This window comes from Equus asinus, chromosome 16 (assembly GCF_041296235.1).
Source record: "Equus asinus isolate D_3611 breed Donkey chromosome 16, EquAss-T2T_v2, whole genome shotgun sequence".
Taxonomy (NCBI): domain Eukaryota; kingdom Metazoa; phylum Chordata; class Mammalia; order Perissodactyla; family Equidae; genus Equus; species Equus asinus.
Window position 1 is genome coordinate 50,517,932 of NC_091805.1, and position 15,043 is coordinate 50,532,974.

A 15,043-nucleotide genomic window follows, 5' to 3' on the forward strand; every position below is an offset into this window, starting at 1 on the left:
AGAAGCCATATGTCTGCCTTCTCAAATCTCTTTTCCTCTTTACATTTATGCCTTCTGGAAAGAAGACTGAATTTTACCGAAGCCTCTTTTGTCATTTCCACTGAAATGGAAATTTCAGGCTGGATTCCTTAGGCAAAAATTGATCCTTAAAGATAGTTCACTATCTATTTATTCAACGGATGCTATTCTTCTCAAGGCAGTGGTGTGAGGGTTGTAGAGATTCAGAGATGAACTCACAACCCATAAATAAGGAGTCCACACACAGGACAGATATGGAACAGAAAAAAAGAGAAGCAGAAAGGGATGAGGAGGGGAGTTAAGCATGCCCCCTTATGTTGTTGATCTCGCTGTCCTTGGTTTAGTTGACTCTTTCTTCATACATCATCACAATTCTGACCTACTTCTCTAGCACTGCAGCCAGATGAAGCATGGTTAGGGTGAACAGCAAGAGTGGAAACAGCCTGAGTGAATTAAAAGAGGAAGTAGAAGCAGTGATTACAGACATCTCTATTTTTAAAAAAATCTTTGAAAATAGAATTAAGGAAGACTTTGAGTGTATAAAAGGTTAAGTTCTCAGTTACCTGATTATTTTGATGCCATAGAATAGTTGCTTCCCTCTAGTTCTATAGATCTTCAGTTTTCTAGAACAACAACAGCTAATGTTGCTTGCGCTCCAACTCAGTGCCAGGCACTCTTGTAATCTTGTACACACATTTTTTAAATTTATTTAATCCTTATAACCACTTAGAGTACCTACTGTTGTTAAAGCCATTCCACAGAAGAGGAAACTGACGCACGGAGATGTTCAGCAATTTGACCAAGACAGTATGGGCCAGTAAGAGGTGGAGGCAGAATTCAAATACAGCTGGACTGGCTCTAAGCCCAAGCTCACACCCTCATGTTACCCTGTTTGTAGACTCAGTTCTGTGGTAGCACCAGCTTTGGAAACTATGGGGCTCTTTCTTCCAATGTCTGCCTCCTTTCTTCCAATGTCTGTCTCACTGGGCACCACTCAATTTCAGTTGCTGCAGCAATGGAGGGCAGAGGAATCAGGAAGCTCGTCAAAGCCCCAATTTTTCCTTTTCTCAGCACTCATGAGAATGCAGTGGTCTTCTGCTGTCTGCTCTGTCCTGTTGAACTTCCCAGATCACAGCCACTGCCACCTAAGATTTGTTAAAAGCTGGAGTGTCGGTGGTGGGCAAGGTGAGAGGCGAAGCTGGACTGCTGGGGGAGGAAAATGGCAGTGCCCCCCAATCCTCATGTCCCCTGGCAACAAAGCCCATTGTTGGAACCAAGACTAGGCTCCAAGGCCACCATTCTTCTCACTCTTCCTACTTTACCCTTCAGAAGAAAAATACTCAAGCAGGAAGAGAAGATCTAGGTCTGGGTCAGAGGAGGGCTCTGGAAGCACAGAGTGGGTTCTGCCAGTGTGCCCTGCCTGGGATAGTCCCTCTGGAAAAGCTTGTCTTCCCTGTCCCCTGCTCCAACCTCCACCACTGGCCACCTGCCAGTTTAAGAGCTTAAAGACCCATGTTATCATGCCACTGCTTAGCTAGTGAGAAAAACATGCTAAGCTGTCTTGCTTTGGAAAAGAAGACTATGGGTCTACAAGTTCTTTTTGTGGTTGAATTACAACCAACACTCCTCTCTGTCTGCTCCCACTCTACTTTTTCCATGCCTTTACTCAAGCCCTTCTCAGAATTTTTTGTGTACTTCTGTGCCTCCTCCGTATATTTTACATTCACTGGGAACCAGTACTCTGCCATATTCATCTCTCCATCTTCCACACCCACACCTAGTACCTTTCTGTATCAGTCAGGATGTCTTCAGCCAAAGTAACAGAAAACCTGACTCAAATGATTTAAATTAAAAGACAGTTTATTATCTTACATAACAGGAGCTCCCAAGTTAAAGTGTTTCCAGGATTCATGATTACAACAGCTTGATGACATCATCAAGAGCCCACCATATCTCTATCTTTTTCCTCTGCCAACCTCAGTTTGTTGACTCATGACCTAGGCTAGCCTTCCTCATGGTCACAAACATGCCATCACTCACAGACATGGTGGTCTGCAATGACAACTCTTTGAAAGAAATCTTTCTCAGAAGTTCCCCCAGCAAACATACCCTCACGCTCAATGCCCAGAATAGGGTTACATGCCCACTTCGAAACTAAGCACTGGCATAGCAAATAGACTTCCCATGATTAGACTATCAACTTTTACCCCTGAGCTGGGCATGGGATCAGCTTTTCTAAGCACATTGCTACATGGAAGAGAGTGGAAACATGGAAAAAAATCAGGGTTCTACTAGCAAAGAAGAAGTTGGAGAGGGGGTGGGAGGATGAATTTGGTGTGTGCAGCCTACAGCATCTCATAAAATAACACATGATAGCAATGTTTGTTGAATTTCACCTCACCCTAGCTTAAATTATTTCATCAGCTCTAGGAGCAGAGCTGTGAGGGGATAGGACCCAGGTCAGATAGTCTTTGATGAGGAGAGGGAAGAAAACATGTAGGACAGCATGAGGCTTGCCCTACTGAAGAGCCAATGCAGTGTGGAATCTAATTAGGGAAGAACAGGAAGCCAGCACTGTGCACCTTCCACACACGAGGCACTGAATTGGGTTATCCACATATTATCCTACTGAATCCTCATAAAACGTCCCCTAAAATACAAACTATTATTCTTTTACTACAGATGAAGAAATCAAGGCTCAGAGAAGTTTGGTAACTGGCTGAGGGTTAGTTACATGGATAGTGAGTAGCAAAGAGAATTCTGTTGGCTGTTGACAATGGCTATAACCTTTGCAGTAGGTCCAAGTCTCTAAGAAATTTATAGGAACAGATCCTCAGCCAAGAAAATACTTTGCTATGATCTGAGGCTTTGGGCTCCACATCTCTGTGAAGTCTCCTGGTGAGGCAAGCATTTGTGAGCAGCAAATGCTCCTTTGTGCTTCTGGCCTAAGGCTTCATGAGAGAAGCAGGCCAGGTGAGTCCCTTTCCCCTAGGCTAGTACTTCTCAGGCATTTCTACCGAAGTATGTCTAATGACAGAGGAGGTGGAAACTCAAGTTAGGATTGTAATCTCAGGAGACCTGGGAAATTAACCGATCTTTGCCAATAGAGTGCAGGCTTCAGCAAGTCAGCTAGGCTGGGAATGGTCCTAGGAAGCTCTCCTCCACTTCACCACTACCTGAGACCGTGACTTTATGGAGCAAAAAGTGAGAGAAGGCTTCAGACTCAGGCTCAGAAAAGGAGATGCAGACCAAAAGCAATACAAGGAAGAATAAAGATTTTAATGAATAAGTTAAGAGAACAAGCCTGGGCCAGCCCAGTGGTGCAGTGGTTAAGTGTGCACGTTTCGCTTTGGCGGCCCGGGGTTCGCCGGTTCGGATCCCATGTGCGGACATGACACTGTGCGGCAAGCCATGCTGTGGTGGGCGTCCCACGTATAAAGTAGAGGAAGATGGGCACGGATGTTAGCTCAGGCCAGTCTTCCTCAGAAAAAAAGAGGAGGATTGGCAGATGTTGGCTCAGGGCTAATCTTCCTCGGGGAAAAAAAAAGAGAGAGAGAGATGGAAATACCTACCCATTAATTTTAGTTGCAGTGAGAGTGGGCTTCTCATGACAGACTGCATCCATGAGCCCTCCAGAAGTTATAGGCAGAAAATAATAAGTCAGAGTATGGAGCTATCCCAGCCTAGAGAGCAAAAAAGCTTGATAAATGCTGCATTCATCTCCTCTTGCCAGACACAGAGAACTTCACGGGTAGAGGAGAGAGAACATCCCACCATACCTAATTAGGTTCCCCTGGTGGGGATAGAAAGAGCAGGGGCAGACCCAGCTGAGAATTCTGCCTGCCCTCCCGGTCACCTTTCGCTCACTGCTGCCATCTATGATCCAGTTCCTTGGCCACCCAGGATCTTCCCAGGATCACTGCTTGACTGGGATGGATGAAGCCAGTGTGGGGATCTAGGGCCTCAGCGGGCAGTGAAAGGCTCCCTCTCTCTGTCAGCCACCAGGCCAACCTCTGGGAAGGAGTGAGTGATGGCCTGGATGCCACAAGTAAACAAAAACTGTCTTCTCTTCACTAAACTCTGGACAAGAGAATTTGTTAGCGCAAATTGGAGCAAGCTAGAAATCTTTTCCTCAAAACAAGATGTACTTGAGATTGAGGATATTTTTGACCAGACTTCTAGGTGGAGGCTGGGACAGAGTGGGAGAGGAAGGCTAAGGAATAACAGATTGGCCTGGCAGGACCTCTCCCTGTGAAAAAGGATGCAACCGGAGAGGGGGACTGGACGGCACTTTCCAGGACCTTGGTGTTAGGAGGAAGGTCAAGTGGGAAGCGAATTGGAGTCAAAAAAGTCCAGGAAGTGTGATGAAGGTTTTGGGGGAAAATTTTCGCTAAAGTTGCCCACTTCTGAAAATGCTAAGTATGGTTGGATTTCTTACAGAAATATGGATCTGATATGAGGTTCTTGGAGGGAAATCAAGAGGGTCAAGAAAAGAAAACAATAAGAACATAGGAACAAGAAGCACAGAAATTCTATGGAGAGATCAAGCTTCCTCAGACCTGGAAGTGAGGTGTGGGTCCAATTTTACTTAAATCTTCAAAGGTCATGGAAGCCCAAGTGATCTATGGGTTACCTGCGCATAATAATATTGAACTCACAGGATTGTTGTGAAGATTAAACCAGCTCTTTCATGCATTCATTCATTCATTCAACAATAATAGATTATATTTATTGATTGCTCACTATGTGCCAAGCTATTCAAAGCACTTTACATGCTTTCCCCCAGCAGCCTGAGGAGATGGCTACTGACATTTTCCCCAGTTAACAGACACCTCAGAGAGGTTGAAGGACTCACCTAATGTCACATATCTAGCTGGCTTTGAATCCAGGCCAGTCCTACTTCACTTTTAATCACTAGCCCTCAGTGTGCCGGACACTGGGTCAATTACTAGAGATGCACCGATGAAAAATACAGACATGGGGTTTTCCCTAAGGTGCTCACAATCAAGTGGGAGCAGAATGTAGGAAGCTTTTGCAGGTAGTATCCCTTTACCAACTTCAGGGATTATCACTTGAAAAACAGGACATGCTATCAACATGTTGGTTGCCAGAGATAATATTCAAAATATCATTTGCATATAGTATGGGCCGCAACCAATCAGCCCTGAAGCCAAATCTTGAGATGTATCCAGGCTCACCGTCCCAGGCAGTTAGCCTGGTAATGAAATGCTTCCTCATTAGGCCTGGGGGGCTTCCCTGGTGGGGAATAGTCTTTCCTAGATACATCCCGTGTATGGTGGTGGCATGGGGGAGGGGGAGGGATGGTTAGGTTGAGGAGGAGCAGGGAGATTTCAAGGGGATAGGAAGACTGAAGAATATTAAGAACAGGGAAGCAAAACCAGCTTGCAAAAAGGAAATTCACAAAAACCAACTGGCCGAAAACAAATTAGCCAAAAATCAGTTTTGTAAAATCATTAATTTGTTAAATGATCAATTTGCCAAACTAGCAATTACCAAATTCTTGTTTCTGTTAGCTACTCATAGTTTATAGCAATTCATGTTGCCTGCCATAGTTTCAACTGACTTCGTGGAACTTTCCTAAATTTGGTTTCTCAGAGGCTTTTCCACAGCCAGAGGCACTAGGTATCATAGAAGAAGTCTGCATGTAAGAGAGCTCTCTGTATGTGTTCTCTTGATGAAGGAGTGGTGAGTTTGGGCTAGAGACACTAGAATCCTAAATGTCAAGTTAGTGAGTTTGAACTTCCTAGGAGGCACTGAGGAACCATGGTGTGCTAGGGTGACGAGTGTACATGACACCTGCAGCAGTGCCTGGCATACAAGAGGTACCGAATACATACCTGTTGAATGAACAGACCACCTTAAGATATTCCAGCTTCTTTTGCTTCAACTGAGGTGAAAGGCTGTAAGCAACCTCCTCTTGAAAGCAAAAGTCAATGACGCTGATAGGAGTTCTGCTTTGGTTAGGTAGGGACCACAGCTGCATCTTTTTTATTAGGGTATAGGACTGTCAATGGTTGTTATATTATCATTATGTAATTATGATCATCATCATCACTTGAAAAGTAGCCACCCTGCAGAATGGAGCATGGAAGGTGCTGGGCCTATAACTCAGAGATTGATTGCTCAAAATTATTCTCTGCTACTAACCTTGAAAGTCTGGGGGTTAGGGCGGCTCTTTGGTATCTATAAGTTAAAGTATTGAAGGGGTTATAAAAAACAATGTATATAAAATCTCAATTTCATTTTCTTCTTTCCAAATCATTTGTCTATTGGGTTATTATAAACAAGAGTGTGAGAATGTTCAGAATGTGTTTAATTCCATTGAATTTGAACACAAGACACAAAGGGCTAAGATTGCGGTGCATGAGTAAGCTTCTTATCCTTTCTGAGCCTTGGTGTCCTCAGTTGTAACGCCCATAATGCCTACCACAAAATGTTTTTCTGGAGATCAAATGGCACAGGGCATGTGACATTTGAATGAGGTGCTCCTTCTCTGACCACACTGCAGGACTCTCTCCCACAGTACCTTGTATGTTATTTGAAATAGATGTGGTCCAACTGTCTAGCTTATTGTCTTAATAAAACTATTAAAATAAGTATAATTAAAAGGAAATTACATGTGAGAACTATTAAGTCAGCAGATTTCAAAGGTCTTTGAAAATTCCTCTTGATACCCAAATATCAGCCTTCTGCACGTCCTGCACCTCACTCGCAGGCCAAAGGAGCGGATACCTTCGTGCTGCAGCTTCCACTGATCTGTCCCAATCCTGGCTCTCAGCTGCCCGCTCTGCACCCACCTTCCCACCAGGCTCAGGGCCTGCTTCCTCTTCCTTTCCTGGACTGACTGCTATCAGCTCTTTTGGCTATGTGCTTGCCCCTTCCCTTTACTCTGAAATCCATGGTCCTTAGGGAGAAGAAGGGCCTTCATAACCTCAGTTGTCTTCCTTTGGTCACCCTCCTAGTTTTCCTACTCTGGCACTTACATCTTGACTTCTCTCTTTTTGGTAGGAGGGGACTTCTTTTAATCTCTATGTCTTAGAAAACCCCTGGCCCCAATCAGTTGGCTCGTCTCACTCTCTTAATGGCAAATTCTTCTCCGCCTATTGTCCAGTCATCTTCTCCCAAAACAACAGCTTCCAGGTCCAAGTCTGACTTCAACTACCTCTCTGAGATTCCTTTGCTCATTTACATATATTAAAATTACACAAAAGCTGCATATATATTATGCACATATGTGATATATAGAATACATGCACAAGTACATCTAGTGCAGGGCTTGGCACTTTGGAGGCATTTGTCTCATATTCTATAACTACCTGTTCAGTACAGTAACCAATAATTACATATGGCTATTTACATTTAAATTTTAATTAATGAATATCAAATAAAATTAAAATTTGGTTCTTCAGTCGCACTAGCCAAGCGCTCAGTGCTCAGTGGCCACATGTGACTAGTGGCTAGTGTTTTCTATATGAACATCACTAAAGTTCTATTGGGCAGCCCTCCTCTATGTCATCTGTTGGTGTCTTTCTGCATCTCTCCGTATTATTGTCAGATCCTTGGACACCCAGAAGAGACGTATCTTCTAGAAGACACTACTTCTAGAAAGTGCTCATTCTTTTTCAATTCCGTTCTGCAAAACCCAAGACCAAGACGGGTCTCAGCACAGACAGAGCCTTATCCTGGGCTCCGGATGGGGCAGACTGGAGAGCACTGTTTTGCAGGCGTTAGAAGGAATCACAGGTTCACTGTTCCCACCGCCGAGCTGCAGCCCCTGGCTTCTGCGTGGGTGCTCTTGAGACTCTCAGTGAATGGCAGTGATGACATGTTTAATGAAAGGTAAATATTTACGGTCAGTCTCCGGCAGATGTACTCCGTGGGTGGGTGGGTGGGTGAGTGGGTGGGTCAGCAAGGCCAGCAGCACAGGAGCTGGGATCCCAACCATGGTTATGCTCTGGATCTCACCCGATGCATTGCTGTGTGCCTAAACTTGACCCTGTTGTTCTGAAACCAGCGCAGGTAGGGAACCGGGTGACCAAGATACCATAAGCAGCCCTCCAACTCTAGAAACAATGTAGTGTACTTGGAGCTGGAGCAACTTTCCTTGCGCTGATTTTGAAAACTCCCAGAGAGGCACAACAGAGCCACCCAGACAGTCTCCTGGGACACTGCTGGCATCTAGTGGAAGGACAGGGAAGCAGCTAGCATGCAAATACTTGGCACTCACAAAGGGAGGATCTCAACCAGCCCTCACTTCAGAATTGCAGGTTTCGCATTCCACATCCCCTGCTCTTGTTAGAGTGGTTGCCGGCAGAAAGAGAAGCCACAAGAATGGAAAGATGTCGCTCCAATTCACCCATACACCACCCTCTACACTAACAGACCCAACGCCCTGTTTTTATAATGTATATTTAGTTTTTGCCCCCTTTACTGTCCTAAAATTGAATTCATAGATAATATAACCTGTGTACATTACTATAAAAATCAATATAATGTCCTAACTATAATATAAAGGTCAAAACATGGATTTTTAAAATGTGTTTCAATATGTATATATTCACACATGAACAGACTAGAACACGTAGTTGGGTCACATGCTTGCACCCACATAAAATGATTGTGTGAATTTAAGAGAAGTAAGAATATCAGAAGCCACTCTATGCAAGAAGTACAGGAAAGTCAAAGAGCAGAAACACAGGTGGACGCTAGATTAAAACCTTGTATTCAAACAAATAATAACAGACCAACCTGATTATTTGTATGTGATAAGAGATAAAAGCAAATAACCGTAATGGAAGAGAAAAGGAGATGTATTTTACATTTGGCTCAATGGACAATGAAAAAAAGGAAAACAGCTATAGGAGGTGAGACACAAGCAGAGACCAAGAATGCAGCAGAAGCAGGAACTCAGGAAGTATCTAAAAGAAATATCAATCCTCTGAGAAGCTATGGAAATATGGAGGGGAGGGATGAGAATTTCCTGCTGTATGTGAGATGGGAGTCAGAGCCAGTTGATTTGCTATTTGATATTGAAGAGTGGGGTGGCCCTGTATGACTGGAGGATGAGGGACACCAGGGAGGCTGAAACTTGGGTTACAGATCACAGCCCAGGTACTCTTGCTGTCACTGTGTGAGCTTTATCAGCAAGATATGGTGCCTAGTTCAACAAAGGTTGGTTGTCAACTGAGTGGATCTGCCATTTGATTGAGAAAGCTGCCATATGTTTGATGGTGCCCTTGTGTAACTCAAACAAGTAGCCTGCTTAATATTGAGGCTCTCATTTACCAATCACCCACTGTGATAGGTGCTTTATATACATCACCTAATTCTTGTAACAACCCTGTAAGGTGTTCACATATTATCTTCACTTTACAGGGACAAAAACCCAGATTTGGAAAATTAAATAAGTAATACAGTCAAGCTCGTGGCAGGATGTAGCAGAGCCAGGATTCAAACACAGCTGTATCTTATTTGAATCTCATGCCCACCCTAGCAAGCAGGTGGGTAGAAAAAGGAGTTACTGTTCCCACTTTGGTTTTGAGTGACCTAAAGCCAAGAGAAGTGATGTGACTTGCTGACTGCTGTGCAGCTGGTGTGTGACCTCCCTCTCTTGACGGCAGAGTCCGTGTCTTCTACCGCGTTTCCATCACATCTTGTGATACTCACTTCATGTCTTGTTTCAGGGATCTCAGAAATCAGCTGCAATCTTAAGCAAATTAAATTAAACTCTACTAGTAGGATATGAGAATGGTAATTTATCAACCGGTTCATAATGGAGACCAGAAATTTAAATGTCACTTAGGGTATTTAATTAAGATCTGTGCTTAGTATGGGAACAATTAGCTAACAGACTGCAAATAAATTCTCTGATTACGCAGGGATGGGATAGTGACTTGTTACAAAGCTACTCTTAGAGATGAGAGTGATTTTGCTTGAACATCTGTCATCAAATTGGTTGCTGAGTTTGATCCTGCATGGTGGGCCGAGCTGTATCACCTTCCTCCCTCATTGCTCCTTGAGCATCCTTCCTAATTTTGCATGCTGGGTCTAAGGTCCCAATGTTTGGAAAACCCTTTTCCTACGAGAGGTATTCAAGTATGAAGCATCTCTTGGGGACAGAACACATTCTGAAATCTGATTGTGAGAAACAATGTTATGGTCCTTCGAACTGTTCTCACTAAGCAGTGACCATGAGCTAATAGAATGAAGCTTAGGTGAAGTGAAATAACTGAAACTTTCATACACTTGGGGTGGGAGTGTAAAATGGTACGATCCTGGGAGAACTTTTCCTTACAAAGTTAAAAATACACCTACTCTGTTACTCAGCAGTTTTACTCCTGGGCATCTATCCAAGAGGAATGAAAACACGTTCACAAAAAGAGTCATATAAGAATGTTCATAGCAGTTCTATTCATAATAACCCCTCAAACTGGAAACAACCCAAATGCCCACCAACAGGTGAATGAATAAACAAATTTATGTTATATTAATACAATAGAATAAATACTAAGCAATAAAGAAAGAATAAACTGCTATTCACACAAGCAACGACATAGATGAACCTCAAAAGCATTTGTTGAGTGAAAGAAGCTATACATGCGTAAATAATCATTTAATTGATTCCAATAATTTCAAGTTCTAGAACAGGCAAAACTAAGCTCTGGTGATAGAAATCAGAACCTGATCAGCACTGTGGGTGGGAGTGCATTGACTGGAAAGAAACAAGGACATTTCCTGTGGTGATGAAAATGTTCAATATCTTGATTGTGGCGATGATTACACCAGTTTTGTCAAAATTCATCAAACTGTACACTTAAAATGCAGTTGCTTTATTGTGTGTAAATTATATTCTAATTTAAAAAAAATGAAACCTAAGGTTGTTTCAGCTCCTCGGAAACCGTAATTGTGATCTATTTCTGCTTCTGCCTTCTCTCCCACTTCTTTTTTTCATGCCTCAGGCCTTAAATGATCAAGAATCATACCAGCAATCCTTAGCAGAAATAATTGGGGTGGAGCCTTGGGCAATGGGGCCATCTGTAGTTTAATGTTTAAGATCATGGTCAACCCCCTATGTTCATTGCAGCACTATTCACAATAGCCAAGATATGGAAACAATCCAAATGCCCATCAACTGATGATTGAATAAAGAAGATGTGGTATTTATATACAATGGAATACTACTCAGCCATAAAAATGACAAAATCGTCCCATTTGCAACAACATGGATGGACCTGAAGGGTATTATGCTAAGCGAAATAAGCCAGACTGAGAAAGACAAACACCACATGATTTCACTCATATGCAGAATATAAACAAACACATGGACAAAGAAAACAGTTCGGTGGTTATCAGGGGAAGGGTGTGGGGAGTGGGCACAGGAGGTGAAGGGGAGCACTTGTGTGGTGACAGACAAGAAATAATGTACAACTGAAATTTCACAATGATGTAAACTATTATGAATCTCAATTTTTAAAAAAAGATTGTAGTCAACCCATGATTCTAGGGAGTCAATGAAGCAGCTTGTGGATAAACAGGTTTGAAGCAGAATGAAGTATAAGAACAGCCACGTGGAGTGTTCATGGAATCTGAATATCCCTATCCTGAATAGCCCTAGTTCAAGGAATGAACCCTGAGCACACACAGAAGACCTCCAGGGAAAGAGGGCTTACAAATTTAGCGTATTAAGAGCGAGGGAAAAGGGTACCTGCAGGCAGCTGCTTTTCAGAGGCACCAAAGTCTGCTCTTTCCCATAGTGGCACAGCAGGCCTAGTTAGTCCATTTGGACCTAGTGCAGTTCATTCATCATTCACAGTGGTGTGCTCTAACAGGAGTCAGTGGTGCCATGTATGGGCAAGAGAGGAACTGATCAGAATCTTCGGACTTAGTAAAGCCACCCCCCATGAAGCTGGTTATACCAACATGACCTGGTATGCTCACTTGGAGTTTGGCCCTTGGATCTACTGAGGTCGTTGCAGATTCAGCAATGTGAACATCAGTCAACATTCCAAGAGTCAAAGATATCATGACCTTTGCATTAAATTGGCCATCCTCTTCCAGTGAGACCCATGGCAGAAAGGAGAGAGAGGAGGGAGAAGCTGGGTAGAGATGGGAATGAATGATGCTGACTGCATTCTATACTGTTTCTTTGTCTGAGAATTCAGGTTTTAATATCTGTTCTCTAATTCTACAGCAAATAATCATCAGGTGCCTACTGTGCATGAGACTTTGTGCTGGACAGTGGGATTCAAGAATGAATACAACCTGGTTCTTGGGCTCAAGGAACTCAAAGTCCTGCAAAAGCCACGGCCATAATAGACCAATTGGAACACAGTGTGATGAGTTTCACACACACACACACACACACACACACACACACACACACACACACTGCCAGCTCTGCCTGGCAGCGCTGGAGAAGTCTTCATGGATGGGGAGACACATTAACTGAGTCTTAAGGACAAGTAGGAGTGATAAGAATAATGCAGGAAGAACACCAAGTATAAGGCAGAGGCATGAAAATAACGTGTTTAGGTGCAAGTAGAGGCAAAAGTCAGCCAGTGAGCAGTGAGAGTTTTTGTGAAGATGTGGGCAGTCTCTTAGAGTCCCTCACTAGCCGGGCCACTGGTCTCCCACTCTTGGCAGGCCCTGGGTTCAGCAGGTCTGAGGCCTCAGCTAATACCCTTGCCCTCATTCATGTAGAAGCAGAAACTGTGGGCTCGGTTTTGGACCCAAGGACTGGGGTTGGGAGCAGAAAATAGAGCTAAACTTATGTTAAAGGGCCAGCTGAAACACCTGTTTATTTGTGTTACCCACTTCCTTGGTCACTTCAACCAGAAGAAATCCTTTCCTCCTCTGGTCTCCTATAAGCTACTCTCTGTAGTATTAAGTAATAACGTAATAGGTGACGGTGGACTCTGGGGCCAGATTGCCTGGCTTTGAATCCTGACTCTGCTACTTGCTAGCTATGTGACCTTAGACAACTTGTTTTTTTTTCTCTGTTTGCCTCAGTTTCCCTACCTGTAAAATGGGGACAAAGATGATCCCTCTTACTCATAAATTAATATATATAAGGCCCTTAGAGCGCCGTGGGGCACATAGTAAATGTCCTATAAATGATGTTGATTATTATTATTAAAGGTAACACTAACTTCCAGTTATTGAGCACTTACAAGTACTAGGCACAGTTCTAGGCCCCTTACACACTTTGTCACAGCTCAGCTGTGAGGCACCCTGGTGTTTTAGCACAGAGAACGTCATACTGTGAGATGACTTTAGGGAGGACATTACTGCTTTCTCAATAGACGAAACTTTCTCTTCTGCACCAACTTTCCCTCCCCTGTGACCTCACTCACATATAAACCTCCCAAAGAATACAAACCATCTCCAAGATGGCAACAGCTCTCACATCAACAGGCTGTTGATCTCAAGTCATCTCACATGTGGACACCCATGCCCATGACCCCAGACACCCAGAAGATTCTGAGATCCTGAATCTTGTCCTATACCCAGCACCCAACTTTCTCCATGATCTTAGGAAGGTTCATAATCCCAGCTCTTGCTACCTAGCTCACCTCCACGTCCAGAAACTCCATCTGCTCCCAATCAAATCTGATCTCTGTAGCAAACGCAGCAGCTGGAGAGACACTTTTCTTTCCTACTTTATACCCTATAAAACATACAGCCCCATGACAAGTTGTTGGCCTATAACCATGCTCTCCAGCAAGCCCTTCTTCAGGCTGTCTTCCCATCCCTCCCTGTGATTCACTCTGCACAATTGCCCCCACACACGGTGCAGCCACAACCTTATAGCCTAAAAGGGACTCAGTGGCTGAAGAAAGATGCATACTGCCCCTTGGTTTGACTTGGCCCCATCCATGGCTGGTTTGGTTTGGGGTTTCAACAATCCAAGGTTAATATTAACCTACCCACAGCTCCAAAGGGTCAGGTAGGACTTTAATCCTGATGGGCTGGGACACAAACCTCAAAGTCCAGGGCTCATCCAGACTTCTGGAATCAGCTCAAGCAAGACGGATGGCAGGGACCAGGAAGGCCCAGAGTGCTCTGCATCATGGGACACTGGGCATTCCTTTCTGCTCATGGATCCATATTTGCTCTCTCAGAAGCTGGGCCATGACTGTTCAGGAATTCTCTTCACCCAAAGAAAGCAGGCACATTGTTCAACAGGTACTCCACGGCTACCTGAGAAAAACCCAGCATCTCTTTACAACCTCATCCTGAAACATCTTCTAAGCCCACTGATGCTGCCCTGTCAAACCCAGTGTCAGATCCAAGGTTGGGCCTGTCATGAACCCAAATCTGGAATTCAAGAAATGCTGCAAAAGAGCTCACCTCAAATAGCTCTGCCTGTGACCTTCCATGCCTCCATTGAGATTAATTCCTTTAGGCTAAGGCATCATAGCCTGACATCAATGTCGCCTTGGAAGAGAGGATGTTCCTTAGCTCAGTGCAAGGATCAGATTCAAAAGGTTCCTAGGACCTCATACTAGATTTAAACTTGAGAATCTAATAGAATAAATTCCGCTATTCTATCTGCTACCAGAGTGTCATAGTATTAACTCATTAAAATGTGGGAGATGTTGTGTGTGTGGAAGTCAGTAAGTAGCTGCAGGTTTGTGCTCAGGTGTTATACTCCAGGATCGGTGTTCGTGCCCTCCACACTGGAACGTCTCCTGGAAGGGAGAGAGGAGGCCCAAGAATGGAAAATGGCCGTGGAAAGTCTGGATCAGAGGGCAGTGAGCAGGCCAGGTGATGTGAGAGCTGACTGAGAGCGTGGGCTAGAGGCTGATTGTGGAAGGGTGAAAAGTGCTAGGAAAAAGGGATTTCCAGAGCCCAGAACAAGGCCACTTCTGAGGTAATACTGCCATCTAGTGCTGATACAACAAGCAGCAATTGCCCTCTAAGAAAATGAAGAATGAGCCTCGAGGGGGAAAAATACAACAAATCAGCAGGAAACTTATTTTTAACTCCAACTACAGATTCTAAA

At 43.9% G+C, this 15,043-nt stretch overlaps 1 long non-coding RNA gene across 1 annotated transcript in view; it reads right to left on the reverse strand.

Annotated features, from left to right (window-relative positions):
• Positions 1–15,043, reverse strand: part of LOC106835308 (uncharacterized) — an 84,094-nt gene that overhangs the window by 14,932 nt on the left and 54,119 nt on the right. The window lies entirely within an intron of this gene.